Genomic DNA, 7,402 nt, shown 5'->3' on the forward strand with positions numbered 1-7,402 from the left:
AGCGCTTACTGTGTGTCAGGCACGGTGTGAGACACTGGGGATGAAAGGCTGAACAAGGCCGCCTTCTGCCCTTAGCTGGTCCCAAACGAGCCCAAGAAACAGGCAGTTGAGTCACAATTGAGCTGGGTTTCCTCCAAACCTCCAGAGCCAGGAAGCAAACCCCAATCTTCCCTTCCAAAGCTCACTGTTCTAAGACCTGGCGAAGGCTTGGAAAGAGCTGCACTCTTTAGGTACACAATGTCCTAACTAGTGGCTATCCTCCAAGGCCAAACAGAGCAGCCTGGGAGCAGACTTCAAAGCCACTCATCTGACGACAGACCAGGACACAGAATGACTCGAAATGAGAATAAGCCCTGGCTGAGCTACGTCTTGCTAGCATTCCAATTATCACCACTGCTGGCATGCCCGATCTATTCACTCAGAAGAGCTTTCTTCTCTTTGTCATCCCACAGCGAGATAAACTGTTCTTCTGTAGACCCCAAAGTGAAATATTAACAAAATCAATAATTAAAAGGTGTGTAAATTTGACCCTGAAAAATACCATTTTGCTTGAATTCAGGAAGAGAGCTTTTAAAAGCTAGAAACCTGTGAAACTGAGTCATTATATCCCAAAATATGCTTTATTATACCAAGTTAAAAGTAAACTGGTCTTTTAAAAAATCCAGATATTCTAAAAATATCATCTTTTAAACTCATTGTCCTTGCCCCCCAGCAGTTTGTGCTTTTTCTATTTCTTGATGATGTATTGCTCTGTATAATTATTTTCATTTAATTAGCAACATTACCTTTATACATGTGACTCACGTAATTTTCTGAAATTATATCATGGTTTACCATCCTGGCTCACATGTAAATATAGAATTGTGTATAAGAGTAGCCACTTATTTTTTATATCAAAGAAATACATTTTCAAATAATTTCTGGAGAATTGTGTGCTTCAAACCCATTCCTCTGGTTCCTTTCACTAAAGCTCTCTTAAAATTCAATATATTCCATTCATAGATTCCTCACTGAAATTGAGGTCTTAGGTCTCCTCCTTCAAGCATGTTCTCGGTTTAGGGTCACAGCACTGTTAAAAACAAGTTGATTACTGAACTGCTACTGCTAAGTCACTTCAGTCGTGTCCGACTCTGTGCGACCCCATAGACAGCAGCCTACCAGGCTCCCTCGTCCTTGGGATTCTCCAGGCAAGAACACTGGAGTGGGTTGCCATTTCCTTCTCCAATGCATGAAAGTGAAAGTGAAAGTGAAGTCGATCAGTCGTGTCTGACTCTGTGCGACCCCATGGACTGCAGCCCACCAGGCTCCTCCGTCCATGGGATTTTCCAGGCAAGAGTACTGGAGTGGGGTGCCATTGCCTTCTCCAGATTACTAAACTAAAGCCCTTTAAACTAAAGCCCTGAACATTTGTTGTTCAGTCATTCAGTTGTGTCTGACTCCTTGCAACCCCATGGACTGCAGCACACCAGGCCTCCCTGCCCTTCACCATCTATCAGAGCTTCCTCAAACTCATGTCCATCAAGTTGGTGATGCCATCCAAGCATCTCATCCTGTCATCCCCTTCTCCTCCCTCCTTCAATCTTTTCCAGCATCAGGGTCTTTTTTAATGAGTCAGCTCTTCGCATCAGGTGGCCAAAGTATTGGAACTTCAGCTTCAACCCTGAACATAACTTTACAATTTTCCAATCATCATTAAATAAGAACTGGAAACCACGTGGGTTATCTTGGGCAACATACAAATGTCAGCTGACTTGGTTTAAAGCCAGGGTTTGCAAATCCCCCAGGGTCTCAGCAAGGTGGCGGGAGGGCAAGCCAAGGGCTGGACTGCTTCTTGGCTCCACACCTCCGTCAGCCAGAGCAGCTCAGAGTTCTCTGTACATGCCGTCGGGTGAGTTGATTCAGATATCCCCCTGCTCGCTCGCTTGCTTTCCCCACCACCCACCTTTCTTCTTTTTCTAGCTGTATCGTGTGCATAGGTCCTTCCCTTCTCCTTCTGAGCATTCGGTCTTAAGCCACTGGGTGGACCACAGGAAGGGAGGGGTCTGTACAGAGGAGCCTGGTTGGGGTAGGGGGTCAGAGCCAGAGAGGAGAGTGCATTGGAGAGGGTGGTGATGGGGTGAGGATTGTAGGCAGCCTGGTGCAGTGAGTCAAAGCCCAGAACAGGCAAGATGTCCACATGCGGGGAGCTGGAGCCTGGTATAGGTGGGTCGGTTGGAGCCGGAGTTCCTCACCCAAGCACAGTGAGGAGGAAGGGCGTTCACACAAGGGTAAGGCTTCAGGCCTGGTGTCAAAGCGGGATGGAGGGCGCTCAGTCGGGAGTGGGAGTGACCCACAGAGGGAGTCAGAGCCCACGCGGAGTCAAGTATCCCCGTGTGTGGATGGCTCAGAATGGGATGGCTAGGCAGGGTGAGGAGGGCATCCTCACAGCTCCCCTGAAAAAAAGCAGGTCACCAAAGACCACATAATGTATGACCTGATTTGTGAAATGTCTACGTAAGGCAAATCTATACACAGAAAAGTAGATCAGTGGTTGTCGGGGGTTGGGGAGATTGGGGAGTAAAAGGGGAGTGATCACTAATGTGTGCAGGGCAACTTTTGAAGTGATGAAAATGTTCTGGAAACGGTGGTGATGGTTTTAAGATTATAACAAAAACCACTGAACTGTGTAACGTCAGCTTAATTTTTTAATTGTATGCTTTAAATGGATGAACTCTATGGTAAGTGAATTATATCTCAATAAAGCTAAAATTAGAGTAAAGCACATTATTTCCTCAAAACATTAAGCTGACTGGAGTAAGTCTGATTAAAGCGATACTGACTACAGTACTCCTTTTTGCTTGATAAACTGTTAGCTAATAACATCAAAGCTTTACAGCAATCATTTCAACTAATGTGAATAATCAAATATAACAATGGTTTGGATGGTGAAGACAACACATTAGCAATGTCATCAACCAACTTCCACTACCTATTACTACTCAATTAAAAGGATAACATTCTCAAGCCAAGCAATTCTGTTGCGAATTTGTTTTTGCCAAACACTACATTTAGAGTGGATGCAAAGAGCAATACTGTTGGTTAAAAGGCTTAAAAATTCTACTTTCTAGGGTTGAAATTTGGTATATTAAGTATATTGTTGCGAAAAAATTTTACTTCAGATGCCAAAGTAATTTTTAAGAAATTTTATATTTTTAAGAGAATGCCATTAAAAAAATAACCATTATAGAAATGACCCTTAAGTTTAAAATATAACAGATACTTCATAAATATCGTTGTTCAGTCACAAAGTCACATCAGACTCTTTGCAGCTCCGTGGACTGCAGCCCACCAGGATTCTCTGTCCTTCACCATTTTTCAGAGTTTGCTCAAACTCATGCCCATTGAGTCGGGGATGCCATCCAACCATCTCATCCTCTGTCGTCCCCTTCTCCTCCTGCCTTCAATCTTTCCCAGCATCAGGGTCTTTTCTAATGAGTTGGTTCTTTACATCAGGTGGCCAAAGTACTGGAGCTTCAGCTTCGACATCAGTCCTTCCAATGAATAGTCAGGGCTGATTTCCTTTAGGATTGACTGGTTGGATCTCCTTACAGTCCAAGGACTCTCAAGTGTCTTCTCCAGCATCACAGTTCAAAAGCATCAATTCTTTGGCTCTCAGCCTTCTTTATGGTCCAACTCACATCCATACATGACTACTGGTAAAACTATAGCTTTGACTATATGCACCTTTGTTGGTAATGTGATGTCTCTGCTTTCTAAATGCTGTTTAGGTTTGTCATAGCTTTTCTTCCAAGGAGCAAGTATCTTTTAATTTCATGACTGCAGTCACCATCTGCAGTCATTTTGGAGCCCCAGAAAATAAAATCTATCACTGTTTCTCCATCTATTTGCCAGGAAGTGATGAGACCGGATGCTGTGATCTTAGTTTTTTGAATGCTGAGTTTCAAGTCAGAGTTTTCACTCTTTTTTCACCCTCATCAAGAAGCTCTTTAGTTTCCCTTTGCTTTCTGCTATTAGAGTGGTGACATGCTTATCTGAGGTTATTTCTCCCAACAATCTTGCTTCTACCTTGAGCCTCATCCAGCCCAGCATTTCACATGATGTACTCTGTATAAGTTAAATAAACAGAGTGACAATATCGTCTTGATATACTCCTTTCCCAGTTTTGAACCAGTCCATTGTTCCAGGTCCAGTTCTAACTGTTGCTTCTTGACCTGAATACAGATTTCTCAGGAGGCAGGTCAGGTGGTCTGGTATTCCCATTTCTTTAATATTCCACAATTGGTTGTGACCACGGAGTCAAGGCTTCAGCGTAGTCAATGAAGCAGAAGTAGACATTTTTCTCAAATTCCCTTGCTTTTTCTATGATCCAACAAACGTTGGCAATTCAATCCCTGGTTCTACTGCCTTTTCTAAATCCAGCTTGTACATCTCTAAGTTCTAGGTTCATGTACTGCTTAAGCCTAGCTTGAAGGATTTTGAGCATTACCTTGCTAGCATGTAAGGTAATGCTTACAACTGTGTGGCATTGCCCTTCCTTGGACTGGAATGAAAACTAAACTTTTCCAGTCCGGTGGCCACTGTTGAGTTTTCCAAATTTGCTAACAAATTGAGTGCAGCACTTTAACAGTGTCACCTGTTAGGATTTGAAATAGTTCAGTTGGAATTCCATCACCTCCACTAGCTTCGTTAGTAGTAATGCTTCTTAAGGCCCACTTGATTTCACACTCCAGGATGTTTGGCTCTAGGTGAGTGACCACACCTTTGTGGTCACCTGGGTTATTAATACTTTTGTGTAGTTCTGTACATTTTAGGCACCTCTTCTTAATCTCTTCTGCTTCTATTAGGTCCTTGCTGGTTTTATCTTTTATTGTGCCTATCTTTGCAGGAAATATTACCATAGTATCTCCAGTTCTTTTGAAGAGATATCTAGTCTTTCCCACCCTATTATTTTTCCTCTATTTCTTTGCACTGTTCACTTAAGACTTTCTTATCTCTTCTTGCTGTTTTCTGGAATTCTGCATTCAGTTGGGTGTTCCCTTTCTCCTTTGCCTTTCACATCTTTTTCTTTCCTCAGTTTTTTTTTTTTTTTTTTTTTTGATGGTTTTGGCCACTGCCTCCTGTACAATGTTACAAACCTTTATCCATAGTTCTTCAGGCACTCTACCAGATCTAATCCCTTGAATCTATTCATCACCTCCACTGTATAATCATAAGGGATTTGATTTAGTTTGTATCTCAGTGGTATTCATTTAATACATGTTGAATGACTCTAATTTAGCTTTTAAATACAAACTTTATAGTCACTATCAATAAACACAATTTCATGTATTTTCATCCTGGTCATTACTATTCAATTATTTTTTTCATTACTATTCAATTTTATTTATCTTCTACAATGTACAGTAATCCAGTGGATTTGTAGATAACTAATACTTTACTGTGTAAGGAAAAAACATGTATTTGAGAACAAGTTAGCATATCCAAGAGAAAGAAGACTGCAGCGCAACTACTGGAATCTTTCAGGAATAATGGTATAGTTCAAAACTACCTGTTTATAAGAATTTCAGCATAAAAGACATATAAACATTTGACTTTGTACAAAACTGGCCATTTTATGTACTTGACCCAAAGGCATGAACTCCTGTATTAAGGTGTATTCAATTTAACATTTTTCTTTGGCATCTATGGGATTTTGTTTCCTTTATGCCACAGTTATCAATTTCATTAATGTACTGGGGATCCAGTATAGTCCAAGTAAGCTTCATTAAAGAGAACAGGATGAGAAATTGGGACCAAAATGATTTCAGGTTTATAAGTAAAATTCTTAAGTTTTACCAAAAACACAAAAAAATCTGGAAGCAAACAGTCTGGATTCTATTTGCAGGTAAATTCCATGAAAAAGAGGCCATTTCTGTTCACTGCTTTACTCCTAGTGCCTAGAATAAATAATGCCTGAACCACAGAACAGCGGTCCCCACCCTTTTTGGCACCAGGGATGGACCGGTGTTGTGGAAGACCATTTTTCCACAGATCAGGGTACAGGGTGGGGTGGGGACACGGTTTCTGTATGATTCAAAAGTATTACACTGACTGTGTACTTTATTTCTATTATTATTATATCAGCTGCAGCTTAGATCATCAGGTATTAGATCCCAGAGGCTGGAAACCCCTGACATAGAAGACACTCACAGCTCTTGAAATGAGGTAAAATATGCATAACATCTGGAGAAGGCAGTGGCACCCCACTCCAGTACTCTTGCCTGGAAAATCCATGGACGGAGGAGCCTGGTGGGCCGCAGTGCATGGGGTTGCTAAGAGTTGGGACACGACTGAGCGACTTCACTTTCACTTTTCTCTTTCATGCATTGGAGAAAGAAATGGCAGCCCACTCCAGCGTTCTTGCCTGGAGAATCCCAGGGATGGCGGAGCCTGGTGGGCTGCCGTCTATGGGGTTGCACAGAGTCAGACACGACTGAAGCGACTTAGCAGCAGACTTAGCATGCATAACATCTCCGTTAACCTTAGCAAGGGATAAAAAATCTTCAAGTTACAACACGCACAGAACAGAAGATAAAGTTGTAAAATACTTTTTATTGTAAAAACAGAGTCAATAGAGGTTGACAACATAAATGTTATCTCAGAACATTTCCCCTTGGTTCTTGAATTTGCTAGGTTCCTATGTACCACCAAGTCTCCATTAGCACATGTCAGGTTTTATGGTTCTTTTCAGATATGTTTATTGATTATGTGTACATATTGCTTAGAAACAAAAGTCCATATGACATTAAAACAAACAAAATAACCTGCTGTGCCTTTCTTTCACACTTCCTACAGGGAGACCTATCTCAGGTGCTTTCACAATTTAAAAGTTAGTGCCTTAACCAAACCAAAGAATCCCCTGTCACAAATGATTAAATCAACCTCTCATGACATTTGCCATACATCCAGATTTAAAGATTTTAAAACAAAAGAATTTAGAATTTAAAACAAACTTCAGGCTGATTTTTCGCATTTGAAAGATTATTTGCAGCATACAAATGGAGAGAGTAGTGCAAAACGCATCAAGTTTTATATGATAAATATACTTTCAACCTAATGGCTGCCTCAAAAGCAAAGAGTGAAAAATTATCCCTTCTCAAAAGCAATCTAGACAGACTCAATAAAGTTCACAATTTAGAAAGATCAATTGCTACTCTATTCCCACAGATTGCAAAATGATTTCAGAAACATATTAAAACATACAATTGTTTTACAAAAATAGAAATATTGTTTGGGACTTTACAAAATTTTATAAAATATAACACTATATTTGTAAATTCAAGATAGTTTCACACTGAAATAGAAAATACTTCCACAGATATGAAGTTAATCAAACTTAACTGGTCTGTACTGACCATCCTCC

The sequence above is a fragment of the Budorcas taxicolor genome, chromosome 14 (assembly GCF_023091745.1).
Source record: "Budorcas taxicolor isolate Tak-1 chromosome 14, Takin1.1, whole genome shotgun sequence".
NCBI lineage: Eukaryota > Metazoa > Chordata > Mammalia > Artiodactyla > Bovidae > Budorcas > Budorcas taxicolor.